Genomic DNA, 21,897 nt, shown 5'->3' on the forward strand with positions numbered 1-21,897 from the left:
GAAATTGGAATGCTTTTGCACTTCTGCTGGAAATGTAAGAAGGCACAATTACTAAGGAAAACAGTTCAGGAAATGAAAGTGTTCTGGAAATAGATAATGTTGAAGGTTATATATAATATCATGTATATACTTAATGCCTCAGAATAGTCCACTTAAAATGGTCAAAATGATTATATGTTTTATGACAATAAAAATGGATATAAAAAGAGAAGGGAGCAATTAAAAGTTATTATTGGCTACTTCTTCTCTGGTGTTTGTTTCAGTTCATAAATTAGTTTTGTAACCCAAATTCATACTTGTGTAGTACGTTTACAATAAAATATTTAGTAAAACTAAATAGTTTACAATAAAATATTTAGTAAAACTTAGTTGTCATATTAGGAATGGGTATATTGAATTAAGAGCAATAATTCCTTTATGTAATGTCTGTGAGCGCACAAGGTTCCAAAATGCCAGTTATGCTCCAACTGATTAATTATTAGACTTACAAATAGTACAAGAGTGGTGATTGCAAACTTACATTCATGTTCACTGTATGCCAGTACAGTGCCCAATTCCTGAATCTCCTTTAACCTTGCAGCAACCCTCAGAGTTATTCCGTATCTTTCCCCATTTTCTATATAGTCTCCCTGAAAGTAGTAAATGCTGCACAGGAAGGCTGCAGTCAAGGCCTTGCTGTATTGAACAAAGCTGCAGCATGTTGCGGACATCGTGTGCAATTCTGCTGCTCTGGGGCTAACCCCTCCTTCACATTCTGTCCTAGGAGAGATTGGGATGATGACTGTCTCCCTGCAAGGTCTGATCATGTAACTCAAGAAGGCTTGGTGGAGAGCTTGTGTCTGATTGACCTGAAGGGTGGACACTCTGTTGAGACCACTGATGAGGTGGCCACAGAGGGAGGAGTGATGACCAACATTCCAGGAGAGTGTTCTGGGTTCAGGGGCCAGTGGGGCCCAGGAGAAATTCTTCAGATTATTGTAACATAATTTTGCAGAGTATTGCAGGTGTTCAAGGATCAAGTAAAACACTGCTGATATCACACATGTAGTGTAAACTAAGTGAAGTCATAGAGGTGAAATGTGCTATTTTGTTTCTGAAAGAATGTGAGTTATTGAGAGGATACTGTACTTTTTCTACCTAGAGCACAGTTTATTTACTTTAGAGAATCTAGACATCACTGACCTCAAAATAAGTAATTTTGATGCAACAACCCAAGTAATTACTTGTCAGAGGTATAAGATAGTTTTGATACAGCTTTGAAGCCCTAGTAAGAACTTTACAGTTAGAGCAATAAACTTATGGTTAAATATTAAACATTATTGAATGAATGGAATGCTAACCCTAACCCTAACCCTAACCCTAACTAATGCAGCCTCTCAGTGGGTCCATTTGTATTCTTTATCACAAAGGTAAAGACTGGAAAAGCAAACAGTTTCACTGCTTAAGAAAATCTTTCCTTTCTGGCGGTGGTCTTCTGGGGGTTGGGTGTTAACCAGCACACCCCTGAGTTACTGGCCTCAGTACAACCTGCGATTGCCTGGATGGCCAGGCTGTGCCAGCCCCTGCACTCTCTCCAGGGCTGCCGCCTGGAAGAACACACCACTTAGCACACTCGTGCTTTTGGACACATAACACACCCATCAGGTTAATTATATATGTGAACAAAATATTTTATAATTTAATACAGATTTATTCTGTCTTACAAGGTCTTGGAAGCAAGCATATTCTCTGTCTTCTGTGAGTTCACAGCGTAGAAGCATAATACGCTACACCCACACATGTCCCAGCTAGAATGAAAGTTTTCCTTACTTTTTCTAGCTTATTTTCTTTTTTCAACATAATCTATAAGCTAAAGGCAAGGGATTAGGATAGAGGTGGCCTTTGACTTGGCTTGTTCTCAAAATGATAAGGGCTTATTATGACCACTGAGGGTTCCCATCGTGTCTCCTTGCTTTGTGGGCTCTGTTAATTCTTCCTGGAGTAGCCGTTCCCACCACTGGTCTGCCTGAAAAGCTCATAATTCTTTTGCTCCTTTTCTTTGTACCTTCACTGCCATCGTTTTCCCAACGCTGGACATACTTGGTCCCTCTATTCTGCATGGCACCATGGTGCCTTCCACACGCCTCTACTTTAGCACATTCCATAGGATCTGTGGTTGCATGTCTGCCTTTTTTTCTACACTATGAACTTCTGGAGTGAGGCAAGTATGATTTGTGGCTTAAGTGGAAATTTTGGCTTTGCAAGACCAGTGTAGCCATATAGTCTTCATATTTTCTCACAGGATCTATAAATTAGATCCCAACTGATTTGTGAGAAACCCAGAGGAGAATGGGAATTCGTATGCTAGTATTTGCAGCTATGAAAATACATGGTTCAGTGGATCTTCCTACCCCAGCTAAGACACAAATGGTTGGAAAGTTTTTATTCTCATCTACACCTTATAGGCCAGAGGGCTTACAGTAGGAGAGGTGGGTGGTGTTCACTCAACAGTAGTGCTCTCTTGCTAAATTAGTGCCAAGCAGACAAGGAGAACACGAGCAGGCATGATCGCTGGGCTTCCAGTTGTTCTCACGTGGGTGAGTTCTCTTTCCAACCTGTGTGGTCATGCTATCTAGAATCCCTTCAGCATTCCTTATTGAGTGAAAAAAACTGACCAAAAGGAAAAATATCAAACCTGTCTGATGAATGATTGCTAAGTGGAGGTCCTGTCTTTCTATATATTTGACCATGAATCCTCAGCTTATTATGGAGTATAGTTCTCATAAAATAGGTCTTTTAATTCTGTGTAGAATACCCATGTGTATTCTGAAAATTCAGAAGTAGTATTTTGAAAATGAATGTCTTGTTTATTTGGGGCTTACTTAATAATTTTTCTCTATAAATATGCCATCTTTAGCTCTTTGAGAGATACAATCTTGTGAGAATAATGCAAAGGGTAAGAATGTGGGAATGCCAGTGCCTATTATTCTAGCCCCAGTCACAACATCGCACTCTCAGGAGTAGTTCTGAGTGTTGGTTCTCTTTCTGGTGGCAGCTCTTTGCCTTTAGGAGATCTGTGAACTTATCAGGCTGCCGTCTGGCATATTTTCTCCTTCAGACAAGTCAGTAATATGAAAATGGAGTTCTCAATTTCTTCCCTTTTCAAAGTTGGCTTCAGAGATTTTTCTGTGTCAACAAGATGAAACACCTGTTTGATTTTATTCCAACATCTAGAATCCTAAGCTTTTTTAAAGAATTGATTTAAGAAATGAGAATTCAGTCCACCAGAGAATTTATTACCTGCCCTCTTTTGTAGAATGTCAGTAGAATTTGTTATTTTCATGTTACAGTTAAGAGTACAGAGTTTTTAACTGTAGTTGATTTGCTGAAAGTAGTTACATCTGTGGCTAAGCCATAATTAACATTTAATTCTTTGGCTTTTAGGTCAGCTTGGGTTTTATCTATTGTCATTTTTCCCAGTAGTTTCAAAAACACAAAGTTATGGAAAGCCAATTCTGTTATGTCGCTTTAAGCTCCTTTAGACCTCTGGTAAAGCAGCTTGATGTTCTGGAAGTGTTTCATAGGTTTTCTTCACCTACTAAGATGACAGTGGACAAATAAGAGAGTCTGTTGGGAGGCTGGGCACGGTGGCTCACGCCTGTAATACCAGCACTTTGGGAGGCCGAGGCGGGCAGATCACGAGGTCAGGAGATCAAAAACCATCCTGGCTAACACGGTGAAACCCCGTGTCTACTAAAAATACAAAAAATTAGTCGGGCGTGGTGGCGGGCTCCTGTCGTCCCACTACTCGGGAGGCTGAGGCAGGAGAATGGCGTGAACCCAGGAGGCAAAGCTTGCAGTGAGCCGAGATCACACCACTGCACTCCAACCTGGGTAACAGAGCGAGACTCTGTCTCCAAAAAAAAAGAGTGTGTGTTGGGAAAGGAAGCTTTTTATTTGTACCACTTGAAACAGCAATATTGTCCTCACATGCAGCTCAGAAGATGAATGTAGCTGAGTTCGTATACCTGCACTGGTCCCTTCTCTCCTGGATTAGCAGATCTGCTAGGAAAACAGGCTGATAGCACACCCTGCCCTCAATTCACTGTTCTCCCAGAGCATGCTCTGGGCCCCTGCCTGTCGGATTAGAGTGTAGTCATGAAAGATAGCAAAGATGTCTGGTCTCAAACTTACTTTATTTTTAACTTCTTTCCTACCTTTCATGTAAAGAAACAGATATGGAGGAATAGTTGTGTCAGACCATTATTTTGCAATTAAAATAATCCGAAGATCATGCAGTGATCTTTAAAGCCATGCACTAATTTAAAGAATAATTTTTATTACAATTAAAACTGCAAGTAAAATATCACTTTGATAATCTTTAGGTAATTGGTAGCCTTGTATGTACCTAAGGATTTGAATGTAACTCTTTTCTGTGAAAGAATTATAATAAAAGGCTACGTGTTTCTTGCCTTTTGTATCACTCAGAGAATGCGGTGCTGACTTTACATTCAGTTTTAGCTATGAAGAGGAGAGGAAATAATAAGTGTATTGGTACCAGAGCCAAGAAGACACACATAAAATGGACCCAAAAGATAAGAAGTAAATGGTTAAGATTTCTTTATCTAAACCAATACACTATTTCCCCCCCTCCACCCCGCCACTCTCCCCTTTTTGTAAAGCCAGTCAAATTTAGCAGTGGAAGAGTTGTGGGAGGTTTGATACAATATTATAACTGGAAAAAGAAAAGTCTATTTTTTAAGTTACTGATTTCATTTTAATAAAAGACATAGCACTTAAGTGATAGCACTTGAGTTTGTGATCGAGATTGGACAGGCAATCAGCCACAAATTCTCTTTTCCGCAGCTGTGACACCGTACAGCTACTTCATTAGGGCGATTAGGAGATATGAAAATGCCATGTGAAAGCACCCAGCATGCGGCCAATAAACAGCAGGAGTTCAATAAATGATAGTCCAGATTGATTCAGTTAAGTTGCAAGACACAGTCGTGCCGTTGTGAGTCACACAGTTCCCCACAGGTAGCCTTCTGTTCCTCCTGAGACACACCTTGCCCCTTTCTCACCTCACCGCCTCCGAAACTCCCTCCACCCCTGCCTAGACCGCCCCAACCTGGTCCTTCTGATTCTTTGCTGAACCAAGGTTGTATCTAAGTCACCAGTTCTCATTTATTTGCTTGTTTATTTTGCATCCTATCTTGTTTAAAAATTGATTTTAATTGGCTTAGAAAAATACCAGGATTCACAGAGTGAACAAATCTGTATGCAAGAGAAGCAGCAAGCTGCGTTAAAGTAGGAGACTCAGTCAACACCAAGGCTCAGGACTCTGCCCGGAAACAGATCTGTTAACAAGAAAAGCACAGCAATATCTGGTAGTGACACCTCAGAAAAATTTCCTTATAAGGAGGAAGCTGTAATACAGAAATAGAATAATACAGGAGGACAAATATAATATCCTGTTTAATTAGGATGATTTCTGTTAATATCTGTTGGTACAAGCTGCCAGAATAACAGCTCAGTGAGATTGTAGATTCTGTAGTATTTATTGGCCCTCTTATCATGGGAAAGTTTTAAGCATCTCTGAACATAGTTTCCTAATGAGTAAAATGGAGATTAAAAACACTTCAGGGGCTACGAAAAACTTAATGAAACATAGTGTCTGGTACCAGAGTCTGTATATAGAAGATGCTCAATAATTTTTTTTTTTTTTTTTTTTTTTTTGGAGACAGAGTCTCGCTCTGTTGCCCAGGCTGGAGTGCAGTGGTGCTATCTTGGCTCACTGCAACCTCTGCCTCCAGGGTCCAAGCAATTCTCCTTCCTCAGCCCCCCGAGTAGTTGGGATTACAGGTGCTTGGTGACCGTGCCAAGCTAATTTTTGTATTTTTGTATTTTTAGTAGAGACATGTTGCCCAGGCTAGTCTCGAACTCCTGGCCTCAAGCGATCTGCCTGCTTCAGCCTCCCAAAGTGCTGGGATTACAGGTGTAAGCCACCGCGCCTGGCCAATGCTCAATTAATTTTAGCTATTTTATTGTTCATAGTAATTTGTAATATTTTATGTAGTAGAAGTAATTTTAGAAATTTAGTCCTGGAATATTCCTTAAGCTATCTAGAGGAGGGAATAAAAGAGCCAAACTTTTAAGCTGCTGCTCAATAAATGATGGCTTCTTGCAGATTGTCCCTCAATAAGTATTAAAGTGGCAGTGAGTTTAAAGTTATACTGCTGGCATACTTTCATCCTTTGTTTCATGCAGTAAATATCTTTAGTGTAGAGTGCTGAGGATGCAGCCATTTCAGGGTCTTCGTGGAAATGACAGTCCTGTAAGTAGATAGTTGCCACGCAGGGTGCAGGGGGAGCCTGTCAGGGCTCAGAGGGGAGCATGGGGAGGCAGAGCCCTAGGGGAGGCGCCCCCAGGAAAGACAGCTGTGCTTAGCTGGGAAGGAGGAATTGTAGGGGCTGGCTGCAGGATTAGGGGCAGCAAGGGGCGGGATAACTCACCCAAGTGGAACATGTGAAGGGGAAGTGGTATGGTTGAAGCTAGAGTTGAAGGTTGAAGCTAGAGTGGTAGAAGCACCCAGGGCATGAAGGGCTGACACTTCATGTGAGGAAAAGATGCAGTATGGAAAGCACAAGGAGTACCAGAGGACGCGCATCAGGTCTGTGTTTTAGAAAACCAACAGAAATAATGTGAAGAATGAATTGAGGGTGGGCTGGGCTTCCAGCCTTGGTGACAGACACACCTCTGAGGAGGTTTGCCTCTGAGGAGGCAAAAGGCAGTGAGAGGAGGAGCAACTAGTGGGGTGGTGACAGCGTGGTGGGGAGCATTGACCAGCCACAAGAAGGGACAGGCTTCTGAGAGTGCCAAGGATGAGGATTGGGGTTGTGCGTGACAGTTTCATCTTGGAAGTTTTAGTCTGCCTTGACTGGGAGATGGTGGCACCTTCACAGAGATGGAAGAAGCAGGAAGGACAGACCTCGGTTATGTTTCATTTCTTGGTTGAATGTAGATGAACTAACTGCTTTAAAAGTCAGCTGAGGTTGCAGAAAGTGAGGAGCCTGAGAGCAGCATGTGCTGGAACAAAGCACTGGGGAGCCCGTACTGCAGAGCCACATTCATCCTAGCAAGGACAGTTTGGGTTCATATGAACACATGGTCACTGTGGTTTAAGTCTTCAAGGTTCTCCTCCATCAAGTAGCAGCATTTCTCAGTGTTCACAGATACTCATCTGTTGATCAAAAAGGAGATCCCAGTAAAATGTTCATAAAGTGTAATTGCAGTGAGACATCAGGTGGACCTTCTTAAACTGGCTATAAAATGTGTAACTGAATGCTTTACCTACGATTATAGCTCTAAATCTGTTGAATGTAGGGAAATGTTCACCACAGAACATAACTTTGATTTCTGAGGAATTAATTGGAAGCCGTGTTTAATTAGCAAAGGTGCTTACTCATCCAGGCCATTCTTAGCTTGTGGTAATAATACATGATTTGCTTTTGAGTCGTTTTTTTCCATTTGTTCTTTGTTTTGGTTAGGAAGATACTCATCTCATCCAAAAGTGGTATAAAGTCAGTGAAAAAAAAATTTAAAGAAAGGGATGTGGGGCAGGGTGCAGTGACTCACACCTGTAATTCCAACACTGAGAGACTGAGGCAGGCAGATCACTTGGGGCCAGGAATTCGAGATCAGCCTGGCCAACATGGTAAAACCCTGTCTTTACTAAAAATACAGAAAATTAGCTTGGGTGGTGGTGGGCTCCTGTAATCCCAGCTAGTCAGGAGGCTGAAGCAGGAGAATCACTTGAACCTGGGAGGCGGAGGATGGAGTGAGCTGAGATTGCGCCAGTGCACTGCAACCTGGGCAACAGAGTGAGACTCTCTGTCTAAATAAAAAGAAAGAAAGAAAAGGGATGTGGAGCACATTCTGTCTTACTTTGCTGGGAAGTGTATTATAAGAGAAGGTTTCCCCTGCTCTGACTTCCATAGCGGGTGCAACTTCTGTCTCAAGGTTATAAACATAGCAGCATAGCCCACAGCTGAATTCCACTCCCCAAGTAAAGTGGGGCAGTCGAGGGAAATGCAGGGAGAGCTGTGCAGGATCCTGTGGCTGAGGTTCTCCTTCAAGTGGTAAAGCAGCAGCCATGAGCAGGGGCTGGGGAGTGGCCTGAAGCCAGCCTGCTCTTTTCAGACCAGGAAGGGAGGGGCCCAGGGCAACTTGTCAGAAAGGAATTTGCTACACATTCTAGTGGAAAGTTCTTGTAGACTAATAGAACTGTAAGTTTGGGGAAGTAAGGCTTACCAGTTTTACAAAGCAGAATAGCTGGTGCTCAAGAACTGAACAGCAGCTAGGAATACTAACAGTTCGAGTCCAATAATGTTGTGAGAACTACAATAGTTTCTTCAGTGTTGAGCTTTAAATGAATCACAGTAAAAAGATTGGACCACCAGCCAAAAAAGGTGAATTCATCTTATTTGAGGCTCAGGGTGAAAGAAAAAGTAATATAATATCTTGGAGAACTTCTTCCCCTCTTTTACCAGTATTTTCCTGTTTAAAATCTACCTAATGAAGGAAAATGTATCCATCCACTACTCATGAGAGCCTGCCTGAGTTCGAGACCAGCCTGGCCACAGTTGAATACTGTGCTGGGCACTGAAGATTTAGAGGTGAATATAAGGAAAAGACAAGATGGATTTAGTGTCTAAAGTAAAAGATTGGGAGGAAAGCAGTTAAGCAGTTACCTGATTTAAAATGTTACTCTACAGTGTTCATGGAATTGTTTAAAAGCTGTATCTTAGAAACAAACATGTTTGTCTCTTAGTGTGTGGGTTAAGTATTTGATTAGATGAGTATGTCCTAATTGAGTAATCCAGGAGGAAAGGTCCTAAATCCCTAAAAGTAATAGCATGTATTATTTTGTTAAAATGTAAGGCCTGTACTTGAAACTTTCCAGCTCTTCAAAAACGAGGAAATTCCAAGCATTCTGCACTAATAGATAGTGTTAGTGGGTAGTTGATGGATGACGTCAAATGTCAGCATGGTGAACAGCTTCGTTCATATAAACTGAAAGTGTACAATCTGGGATCAAGTGTTCTCGCTGTTCTCAGGGATCAGCGCAGTCTCTGTGCTCCCATGTGGCCTGACTTGGGTTTCAGAGTTTATATGAGGCACAGCTGAGAGTCTGGAAAAGGCACAGCATCTTCTCCTTCCTCTCCAGATGAGCCAAGTCAGCAAGAAGGGTCTCAGCATCTATTCCTGAGGCTCTATGAGAGTTTTCTTTTTTTTTTTTTTTTTTTTTTTTTTTTGGAGACGGAGTCTCGCTTTGTCACCCAGGCTGGAGTGCAGTGGCCAGATCTCAGCTCACTGCAAGCTCCGCCTCCCAGGTTCACGCCATTCTCCTGCCTCAGCCTCCCAAGTAGCTGGGACTACAGGCGCCGGCCACCTCGCCCGGCTAATTTTTTGTATTTTTTAGTAAAGACGGGGTTTCACCACGTTAGCCAGGATGGTCTCGATCTCCTGACCTCGCGATCCGCCCGTCTCGGCCTCCCAAAGTGCTGGGATTACAGGCTTGAGCCACTTTATTCCTTTATAATGATTAAACCCTTCATTGGGAATGGATTTGATTTGTCATTGTGCAAACTTCAGAGGCTTTAATAGTAATTTTACTAACCTTGCTGGACCTTATTGATAAAAGCAACCACTCTTCGTTATGAAAGCAAAAAGGGATATTGAAAAGTTAATTCAAGATAATTGGCAAAGCCAGCTGCCATCATGATACTGTTGAATAGTGATGGTGGTAATGGCAGAAAAGGTGAAGGCTCTTTCTTGAAAGACAGCACAGAAATCACCACTCTAATGCTATCTTTGTGATATTACTGTTGAACATATGTGAGGTGCTGCCGTCTTCTGACTGACTTCTTGGTCACTATCACAATGTTATGACTGCTATAAGGTGTAATGGTCTTTTCTGGTTGTTACATTCCATTTAGGTTTCGTATTATATGAGAAAGATCTGGGAAAAGAGGGATATAATTGGACATTTGTATGTATAACGGTAAGTGAAAAACTAAGAATTGTAATGCAGCTCTAGGTTCCAAGACTAATGGTTGGCCAGACGCGTTGGCTCATGCCTGTAATCCCAGCACTTTGGGAGGCCAAGGTGGGCAGATCATTTGAGGCCAGGAGTTTGAGACCAGCCTGGCCAACATAGAGAAACTCCATCTCTACTATAAAAAGATAGAAAAATTAGTAAGGCATGGTGGCACATGCCTGTAATCTCAGCTACTCTGGAGTCTGAGGCAGGAGAATCGCCTGAACCTGGGAGGCTCCATCAGGGCGCACCTGTTTTGCTTACCACTGTATTTCTGGCCTCCTCAGTGTTTGTTTTCAATGTGTATTTAATGACTATGGACAGAATGAATACAAAGAAACAAAAAAAACTTGGAGGTAGGAAAACAATTGTGGGAGATCAGCCCATGTAAGTGACCAGGCTGATTATATTATTGACAAAGTCGACTCTACATAATTGAGTTTTAAAAAAAGACTAGAAAGGACTACTTGAAGTTGTTGAAGAGGAACTCTCTGGAGGTAGTAGAGTTCTTAGTCTCTGCTCTTTTTTCTTAAAATATTCCGCTACATTTTAGGTAAGATAGTGATCTGCCTTCAATTGCAAATAGATGATAATATCACTTTTAATGTAGACCAAAGCCAGTATTTTTCATATATTGTTCTACTCAGAGTAAATAACAAATATTTTGGCATGGTTCTTCATGTCTTAGCATCTGTCAGTTTTCATGTGAGGACTCAGTTTACAGGTTATGTACAGCACATGTTAAGCATGGTCAGCAGGTATTTGTACCTGAAGTACCTACTTCCCTTCTGTTGATGATATTGTCACGAGCAGTTCCACCCTCAGTGTTTACCTCTGCTTTGAAATCTCTCAAACGCTTATTCATTTCCATTTTTTGTACCCTTTGGGACTCCTCAAACTCATATACATCTTTCCATTTCTGGCCTAATCCCAGCACTTTGGGAGGCTGAGCCGAGCATGGTGGCGTGTGCCTATAGTCCCAGCTACTCAGGAGGCTGAGGTGGGAGGATCACTTGAACCCGGGAGCTGGAGGTTTCAGTGAGCTGAGATGTGCCACTGCATTCCAGCCTGGGCTACAGAGCGAGACCCTGTCTCAAAAAAAAAAAAAAAAAGTCTCATGACTTCGTCTTCTAGATGAGACCATCTCTAGCTGGTGCCTTTGCTTGCATTCTCATGTGCAGGGCCAGCAGACACGGATGGAGCAAATGTTCTCTGAGGCTGTAGGTGCCGGGGCACAGATCTTTTCCTCCTTCTACCACCTAGTGAAGGGGAGAAATGACGAGCAAGGCAACTACAGGTGATAAGTGTTTGGAGAGAGGTTTCTATAGGGCTCCTATCTATGCACTGAGCCCAGGCATAGACTTGAGAGATGCTTCCTGAAAAATAAAGAGAAGTTGGCAAGATATGAGGGAGGAGAGCGCAGCTCCTGATTCCTCTGACCTTCGTATTGTGGATTTGATACCCCTCCCCAGCTGAGTCTTCATAGGCAGCTGTGTTTTGTTTTGTTTTGTTTTATTGAGACGGAGTCTCACACTGTCGCCCAGGCTGGAGTGCAGTGGCGTGATGTCGGCAGCTGTGTTTTTAAGAAGCGCTTCTGCTCCTTTCCTTACTCAATCCTGACCTGTAAAATTCCCACTTGCTGACTGCCCCCTCCCCAAGGAAAGGCCCCTCCACCCCTCCACAGTGGGTGGTGCACAGAGTCAGGGGACAGGTCTGGGCTTCCCTATTCTTGCTGACCCAGCTATAGAGACCCTGCTCTTTCCCATTCAGGGAGTCATAGCCACTTGACTTTGTGTGTGTGTGTGTGTGTCTTTTATTTTACGCTTGGGTTTGTCTTTTTAAAACTTTATTTTATTCTTGTATCTTGGGATAATTACTTATTTTAAAGTAAGCCTTTTTGTTTTTATCTGTTAAAAATCTTTACAGGCTATGTCATCCAGCTTATATGAACTTTTTTATTTCCTGCCAGTCAACAAGAGTTAGTAGAAAATGGCAGCCCAAGAGGTAAGATATGCAGTCTGTCCACACCCCAAACAGGGCAGGCTAAATGCCTTTCTTGGTTCTAATAAGCCCTGAAGAGATACTCCCTGTAGCACCAAATCATTTCCCTCTGCTGCCCCTTTGAAGTGAGTGTCATCCCAAAAGTAGTTAGTGTAGAGGAATGGATGGCCCATTTAGGATAGGTAGTTACACAGATTATCTCTGAGGGAGGTGATTAAGAAGCTGAACTCCAAAGACAAGACAAAGGAATTGATGAACAGTGTCATTGTCTTAACTCTGGGATAGGGATTCTGTGAAGGTTAGTGTATGCTCTTTTTTCTAGGAAGAGGATCCCTTTATATTTGATTGTCACAGGGATCTGTGGCCCAGAGTAAAATCAGCAGTCCCAGCTGTATAGACTTTGAGGTTCATTATGGTTGTGATCTGAAAACCTTGGTCACCTCTGTGGTATGTGTCACTGGATTCTAGCTACTTCAATCAAGTGACTCCTGTGCATTCTTAGAAGCGAGTATGAGAGAGGATGGGGTGGAGTTCAAGTTTTACTAGAGAAGGCTCTCAAATTTTGATACCCAACTTGAAACCTGGAAAATTATCAAGTACAGCTTCATGTTAATAAAAAAAAAAAAAAAAAAAAGGTCGATGCGTCTTTATCAAGTTAGCAAACTATGTCTGTGATTGTCTATTTCCAGAGTAATTTGATTGAACGGGTTTTCAGATTTCCATAGCTGGGGTTGTAGGAGTATTCTCCACAAGGGAAGATAGACCGAGTGCTTGACACGTGACCTGACCCAAAGAAGCCACTTAATAAAGTGTGGAATGAGTGAAGGGGAGTTGCAGTTGTAGTTTTCTTCACCAAAGTCAGGAACCCAATAGAAGGAATCATAGCAATGAAAATAGTAACTTTTGATGAGCGCTCCCTTGTCTTTTAAGGGCTTTATACATATCAACACTTTGAGGGCAGATCTCACTGCTCTTTGGAGCTGTTTATACTGTCAGACTTCATATTGATTGAATTTATGGGATTTATAAATCACAATTTAGTCTCTGATTTGATCATTTGAAACGAAAGGGCTTAGGATACTAGATTTCACAAGGCTTTTGTGAGGATCAAATGAGATTATATATCTGAAAGTCTTTCACAAACTGTGAGGTACAAGTGTTTCTAGTAAGTGGCATGTCACTTTGTATGGCTTTTACTATGGCTATTAGGATGTGAGATTGAGACCTTCCTCCTCCCCTCTTCAAAGCAAGGGAGACTTCCCATTTCTAAGGATTTCTTTCACTGTCACTCAGCTTGCCCTGCTAGTTCTTAGGAGTGAAGTGAGATACTTCTTATTTTTCAATCCATCTATGACACATTTATGCATCTTTTAGTAGGGTGTTCATTTGCATGATTTATTTATGTTTTTACTCCAGGGAAGGGGAAGTGGTATGGGGCTACAGGTGACTGTTGTAATGTTCTCCATTGATAAGACAGGGCCACCCCAGTGAATCTTTTGAGTTGTAACCGACTCTTATTTCAGTGACAGTATTTTTGTAAATGAAAATGTATTAAATTTTGTCAAATGCTTTTTCTGTGTCTATTTAGATGATTCTGTGACTTTTGTTCCTTAGTGAGATGATTCTATTACGTTAATTGAGTTTCAAGTGGTAAAGCAACCTAGCATTCCTGGTATAAATCTCATTTAGTTGTGGTATATAATCCCTTTTATTTAAAGTGTTGCTGGATTTGGTTTACTCACATTTTGTCAGAGTTTTTGCATATATATTCGTAAGAGATACGGGTCTGTAATTTTCTTGTGATGTCCTTTATTTTAGTATGAGAGTAATACTGACCTCATAGAAGGAGTTCCCTACTCTTTTTTTTTTTTTTTTTTTTTTTGAGTTTGTAAAAGATTGTTATTAATTTATCTTTAAACATTTGGTAGAATTCACCACTGAAGCTGTCTGGGCCTAATTTTGTTTGTTTGTTTGTTTGTCAGAAGTTTTAAGTTACTGACTGAATTTCTTTATTCATAATAGATTTATTCAGATTTTTAATTTCTACCTGTCAGTTTTGGGAGTTTGTGCCTTTCTAGAAGTTTGTCCATTTTATTTCCATTTTCTGATTTGTTGGCATACGGTTGCTTAGTTTATTTCCTTTTAGTGTGCTATAGAATCCCTTTGCTTTCTGTAAGCTTGGTAGTGCTTCCCCTCTTTCCATTCTGATTTTCACAATTTGAGCCTTCTCTCATTTTTTCTTGGTCAGCCTAGCTAATAGTTTGTTAATTTTGTTAGTATTTTCAAGCAACCATCTTTTGGTTTCATTGTTTTCATGTTTTATTGTTTTCTATTCTCTATTTCATGTATTTCTGCCTAATCTTTGTCATTTTCTTCCTCTGTGTGCTTTTAGGTTTTGTTTTCTTATTTTTCTGGTTTCTTAAGATGAAAGTTTTGGTTGATTTGAGGTCTTTTTTAATATAGGCATTCACAACTATAAATACTCTTCTAAGCACTGCTTTAGCTTGATGTCATAAGTTGTGCTTTGTTGTATTTTCCTTTTTGTTAATCTCAAAGTATTTTCTAATGTCCCTATGATTTCTTCATTGGCCCATTGGTTATTTAGGAGTGTGCCATTTAAGTTCCACATCTTTGTGAATTTTCCAAATTTCATAGTGCTATTGATTTCAAATTTCATTTCACTGTGGTCAAATAAGATACCTTGTATGACTTCAGTCATTTGAATTTACTGAGCCTGGTCTGTTGGGGAGAATGTCTGTGCGCACTTATAAAGAGTAAACTTTTTACAACTTTTCAGTTAGCATAATTTTGCTTGATTTTTTTGGTAAGACTTGATGGAAGTATTATTAGTTCTACAAGAGTAAAGGGTTTAGTTTAAATTGACATTGCATGTAAATATAGTGTTTTATAGGGGTTGGAGTATCTGTCTACAGTCCATCTGGTCTTTAGACAGCTGTTGTCAGGCATCACTCTAAAGACAGGCTAGCAAGGAAACTACCTAAGGCAGAGTCTTCATGTGGAGAGCCTGTTCATTATGTTAGTTTAATAAAGGGAATTGTGGCAGCGCTTCGTTGCTGAAAGAAGGCATGCATTTGCACAGCAGAGTGATTTAGAGGTACCCAAAGAGGAGCGAATAAGCAAGGTAAGCACTGCTTTCTTTTCTGAATTGACTATGACATCAATACAAACAGAATGTCAAGAATTAACTATAGCTTTCAATGTTGAAACAAAGAAAAAGACCGATGTGTGTTTTCTTATAAGACTAGAGGACGGATGATGCCTTTCCCTCTCTGTCTCTCCCTTGTTTTGGCAGTGATAGGCCAAAGGGAAGCACACTGTTGGCCAGTTGATCTAAAAGTTCCTTTGCATCATTCTGGTAATGAGCAACAAAGGCACTCATTGGCAAACGTTCCATCTTGAATAACTGGGTCAGCAGTTTCTTTATCAAAGCAACCCAGGTTAAATATGCTCTTCTATGATCTAACACACTGTAATATTCAAATCACCATTTTTAAAAGCAACCCAGAACGTTATTGAAAAATACCTTTTTTGTTTTAAAATAAAGCAGTAATACAAAACAATGGTTAAGTTATGGGTTACAATGAATACTTTCAGTGTTTGTAACATATCCAGATAGTCTCTAGGAAGATTGTCTATATTCTGACTATAAAAATAGGACCAAGTTTTTTTGACTGTTACTGCTGGTATATGCTAGATACTCTGTGCTATTTTCTGGGCTTTTCCTTTGCTGCCTAAGGGAGAGAATGTCACATCTATCAGGTCAAGACTTGTATGTTTGCCATACCAACTTAGACCTAACATGTTTGCATTTATGTTCAACCAGTCCATAGTATATGATATACTCCATTGTCTTTGCCATAAAAGAAAGGCATAATGTTAAGAATATGTTTTATATATATATTGAGTAATTGCCGTGTCTTTACCTAGCTGATTCATTTGGATCCCAAATTCAGTGTTTCTTCATTTAGCTTTTTGATGATGTACTGAATAAACAGTGTCGCGATATGTACCTATTTTGCTCATTTAAGAAAATATTTGTAATTGCTACCGCTGGGTTTTTCATTACCATCTAGAAGCAAACACTTCTATTTTCCTTCAGTTAACTTTCAGTATCAGAAATTCTAACTGTTTAGTGAAAGAAACCGTAAAAACCATTTATGTGGATCATTGAGCATTTATTGCTATCTGCCCTGGAGGAGTTTAATACATGCCTGTTGACTGATGGAAAATTGCTTTGGTAATACTAAGCAGAGAAAATATGAAGAGTACATAACACATTACTTGATGCATGATTCTTGGCTGTGCTACATTGGTATGTAACTAAGGACAGAAGTTCATGCAAAATCTGTGACTGTCAGACTTTTACAATATAGACTGGTATCATCCAAATGATGGATGTTTGTTTGCACTAGTGTTGGCTCAGAAAGTTACTTAGAGCTTTGGGGTTGCCTCTGAAATATAGTTCCACCCTAGGTTTTCTCTCTGTCTCTCCTGTCAAGCAGACTTGAATCCTTGGAATAGCTCTAGAACCACTTTGGCTTCATTAAAACATTTGAACTACTTGTGGACAATTGAGCACCATGACGTTCAGAAATAGAGACCATCAAATGATATGGCAGCATTTCAAATGCACTGATCTGTGGTCATCTAGTGACAAAACTAGCAGTGCCACCCAGGCTTCCCTACTACGGATGTTAGTGTTCACTCTCTCTGAACCTTTACCTTTTGTGAATTTTTTTCCGTCATTTCTCAACCATATGTATACTTAGCCTATGTCTTATGCATAATTTCAGTCTGTGTAATTCTATTATTTTTGAATATTGCCTTCCTGGCACATTGAATGTATCTTCTAACTCATCATTTTCTCAATCTTAAACTACAAAATGGAAAATTATGCCTTCTGTGGATGTTTCTGTACTTTCTCAAACCATTTCTGCAAATGTAGTACCTCCTTTGTTTCTTACAGTAATGCTACAAGAGTTGAGAGCTCAGTTACAGATGATAGAATACAGATGAGGCTTTCTAAGCAGAACATGTTTGGCTGCTGCCCACCCACCTGGAAGTAACACAGGGAGGAGGGAAGCTACTAGACAGTTCAGCACACATGCTGCTATTGCAGCTGCATGTTTGGCTGTGCTGTACCAACCCCCTTACATTTTCAAACAACAGCAGCAACAATTTATTTACACCATCATACAGCTCTCCCCTATAGAAATAATGAGGATCTTGCTCTACCTAGAGGGCAGTCCCAAAATCTCCTTTGTTTCTGCAGTCAGCTCCACCAGTGCAGGTTATCAGGGTGATCTTTCTTTCTTTCTCTAATTTAGGCAGTGTTCTGTCTTAGAATTCTGGGATCCTGTAACCTATGGAATGAATTGCAAGGCTAGTATCACCAATACACCCTATCTAAAACTGGGGAAATGGAGGAAGAAAATGAGTTAACATGCATAAACATATACTTGCCACACCGAGAAAGGAAGAAATATGCATAATTATTAGACTTCTCATTTCTACAAGTGGTTACTACCCATTTCATGGTCTGCATGCCCTAAAATATCCAAATGTATTACCTAGTGGGTTGAAGGACATATGCAGTGTTACTGGCAGACAGTGAAGACAAAACCAAACCCGAGTAGGTATATATTCTAGTGAGGATAAAATGGTATCCTGTCGTGATTGAGTGTAATTAACCGGATATTATGTATCAGGCGGTCCCTCCAGACCGATTATTGTTCCTGGCAAGTTGACACTCCACTGTGTTGGGAAATAGCTGAGCTCTGTGCAGGGAGGCTGCCCATGTTGTACTTTTACCACTGTGGTCACTTTGCTGATGAGCCCACTGAACAACCTCTGGGCTACTGTGGAGAGAGTGAGACAAGCATTCATAGGGTGATTTTTCATGTCCACCTGGTTTCTGAGAGCCTCCTCTGCAGTAAGCATTCAGATGGACACCGTATTCTGTCTTACTCCTGGTTCAGGAAATCCACCCATATGCCTCTTCCCAGCCACCTGCTGCCAGCTCCTCAATCTTCTTGCTCCTTCATCTATGCTGGTCAATGTAAGTTCTGATTCTTTGTGAGTAGAGGCTTGCCCGGCAAGCTGTCTTTAGCTTGGGTCAGATGGTCCATAGTATGTGCCCCTAAAGCGTGTTCCCAATGGTTTAGCTTAGTAGTTGCTGCTGCCTATGAATCAGTGTGATCATGCCATCTTTTCTGGGCAGACTGGACCCAAGACATGCTATGGGAAGCTCTGCTCCTCTGTCAGGGCCTTCTGTGAAGGAAGCTGCAAAGCTGTAACAGCCGACTTCAGCTGCTCATATTGTGTTGCTCCATCTGGATACCAGCTCCTCGGACAACTAGTCATGCAGACTTTCCCATGAGCCCTGGTGGGGGCTGAGGGAAGGATGGCAGGATACAAAAGTAGGCACATCAGTAATATAAGCTTCCTGTTGACGGAACTTAGGTTCAGATGCTATTCACACCTAAATATGCTATCTATATGACTTTTACCTGAGGACACAGTATCCTTGACATGTCCTTCTCTGTAGCCTCAACACCCAGTTCATGTGGGTTCCATAGCCATGGTTGCACAGTGAACTAATGTGAAATGTCCCCTGTTCATTCTCCACTAGGAGCCAGTGTTAAGTCAATCTGTGTGTATCAAAAGGAAGATAGTTACTTGCAATATGGAGTGTTGCGTGACCCCAAAACCTTGGGACTTTCCACTATTCTGTTTTGACTTCAAGCATTCCAGTTCATTGGCCACAGGGGTAAGGGCAAAGTTGCTTGCCTTCTTCCATCCTAACCCATATGGAGGACTTTTTCTTGTCCCACTCAATACTGGAAGCTTTATGGGTTACTCAGTAAATAAATCAAGGTAGTACTCAAAAGGCTACCCTGGGAGCCAGCTGGATTTTTGGAGTATGTGTTCTCTGCCCTCCTGCATATACTTGCCTTACCAGGCTATCCTTGGGTATTGTTACTTCTCACTAACAAATCCTATCAGCATGATGCTATGATGTCTTGTGGGCTGGTAAAATGATTGAGGTTCCTATAGACTGAGTTATGGCACAGAACCAGAATTGACATAGTGCTCAGGCAAGATGGTGAAAGCAAGTAGCTTTCTGTTTTCCTGCTATTGGGATAGGAAGACACGCACACGCAAACACACACCACTTTTGTCATATCAGTAGCTGCATACCAGATAAGGGAATGCATTGATTTGATCTACCAGGTTTGATCAACTGGAGTTTCTCCTTGATAGAGTTTGTTATAATCAACTGTCATTCTCAAAAGACCTGTGTGTCTTCTGCACAGGCCTGCACACAAAAAAAGAGATGTGGTAGGAATCACCACCCTGAACCTTTCAAGTCTCTGACAGTGGCATTAATTTTTGCGATTCCTCTAAAAGATGCCATATTGCTTTCGGTTGCTATTGTGGCAGGGAAGAGAAGTTCAGAAGCTTTTCTTGAGCCCGTTGAATTCTAACAATGCTCACTGCATAGGTCAAGACACAACTGTGGAAATTCTCCCTGTGTGTGAGTGTAGATCCCATCTGTAAACCCAGATTCTGGTCAGGTAATAATACCACAGCCTCCATTTGTGTCTGACTCCCATGCAGCTTCCACCCCACCATCAGGACACAGAGGTGTTGAGTCCTCAGGGACAGTGTCCAATAAGTGCTGAGAAGTCCAGTTATTTCTTTTTCTCCTCAAAAGCAGCTGCACATCCTTTGGGAATGGGTAGAAGAAAGACTTGTTACGTGATTACCATATTATGAAAGTGTTCTTCCTTAAAGGACCAACCACTCCTGCAGTGAGGCTGTCAGACGTGAGAAGAGTGGCTATTGAGGATGTCGATCAAACCAGCGACTGTTGAGGATGTCCCTCCAGGCCTCTGTCACCTGCCTACAGATCAGATCAGAGTGTCTGAGGCTTTCTCACTATTCTGGCCCTACAAACCCTCTCATTAATTGTCCACTCCCAAATACCTGGCTAGCTTACACACACTTTGGCCCTTCGGCTTGTTATGTTAGCCAGACCCTCTTGCCTCTGGACACTTAGCTCTGCTGCCTCAGCCATTCCTGTTCTTGTAGAAATCCAGAAGCCCTTGAGGCAGCATCTGCAATGCAGGCCGAAATTCCTGTCTGTGGCCTCCTGAGAGTGTAGTTACAAGATAGGTAAGCAGGAGACATGGTAGATCCCCCTAAGTCTGTATTTCTACATCTGTATTTTATCAAGACGTTCCTGGCATCTAGGTATTCTGGTTTCTATTCCAGGGGGCTGTTATACTATGCAGAAGGTAGAAGTTTTAAGGTACTTGGTTTTAGGGCCCAGGAGAGTGCCACTTATAGACTGGCATTTTGGCAACTATGATGAACTCCCAGTTTTATACCTTGGATATCTTTCTCTAGTAACACGTTACAACATCTAACAGACAAAAAAGCAAGTCAAATAACTTTTCAGCCTACTTTCACATTTATTTTCTTACTTCCTCTTTAGATAACTGTATGGTATTCATAAAACTAGATTCTTACAGATGAGGAAAGAAATTCAGAAAAGGTAATTAACTTTTCTGGGGCAGAACTAGGTCTACAACATACATCTCTTGACTTCTTGTTCTCTTTTGTTACAACACAGATACTGTAGTGGCATGTGGATGTGTGCATGCATATAATATGATGCACTCACACATATGTGACACACACACCACACATCACATACCACTTATGCACATACCACACACACACACGACACACACTTGACACACATCTAGACACCACACACACTGCCTATCCAGAAACTACAATTTGTGTCATGTCAAATGTTGATGCTTCTAAAAACAGCATATATTATTAAGAAACTCAAATACAACAATTTCTTTTGTTTGGATGAAGGTAAAATCTGCATTCCGATTTCAGCTATAATCATTACTTGCAATGTGGGGGTTTTTTTCTAAAAAAATCTCACCTCAGAAGTTGCCCAAAACCCAACTGATAAAGGAATCTTCAGTCTCATTATTAAAGAAATGTAAAGTATCTTGGCAAAATGTCTATGTCAACTCTATGTGTAATTATGTGTGCACACACAGATGCTGACAAAGTTACAGTGGGTATGCTGAAATGTGTAATTGTCTTACTGAGTACAGTTCTTTTGGAAATCAGCATAGCAATATGTAGCAAATGTCAAAAGAAATTGCATACTTAATCTAAATGTCCATGCCTGCAAGTTTATTCCAAGGAAATTGTTTAGCATAAAAAAATTACGTGCATAAAGCATTTTTTTGCAATAGAACTCTTCTCTCCCTCCCAAAAATCATTTTAGTTTTAGAGTTTCATAAAGTGTGAAAGATCATATTAAATAGAATGGGGAAATACTCAGTATAGTATTTGCAAGAAAAACAAAATGTTGTGTATAATGTAGTTGCACATATAGTTAACAGATATTCTTGTTGAATTGTTGATAGAGTCTAGGAAGTTACAAATGAAAAATTGTATAAGAATTATGTATATGTTTGGAATTTTTTGCAATAATTACAGTCTTCAGTTTCTATGTCTATATAATATTTCTTTTTAGTGAAAATACATCCACTACTCGTTTTTGGTTCTGTTTTTTTTTTTCCTTAAAGTCCATTGATCGTCACAAAAACCCAGGAAATGCAACTAAGGAGAAAACAAATGTTCAACCAAGACTTAAGAACCCAGAGCTATGGAGAAGACGTCACACTGGACTACTGGTGTGCATAAGGGGGCAGGAGGGACGATCCCCATGGGGCATGGCCACTGGTCGTGGGAAA

At 40.9% G+C, this 21,897-nt stretch overlaps 1 protein-coding gene across 11 annotated transcripts in view; it reads left to right on the forward strand.

Annotated features, from left to right (window-relative positions):
* The window catches only part of SPIDR (scaffold protein involved in DNA repair), a 502,324-nt gene that overhangs the window by 236,818 nt on the left and 243,609 nt on the right, over positions 1-21,897 (forward strand). The window lies entirely within an intron of this gene.

The sequence above is a fragment of the Chlorocebus sabaeus genome, chromosome 8 (assembly GCF_047675955.1).
Source record: "Chlorocebus sabaeus isolate Y175 chromosome 8, mChlSab1.0.hap1, whole genome shotgun sequence".
Classification (NCBI taxonomy): Eukaryota; Metazoa; Chordata; class Mammalia; order Primates; family Cercopithecidae; genus Chlorocebus; species Chlorocebus sabaeus.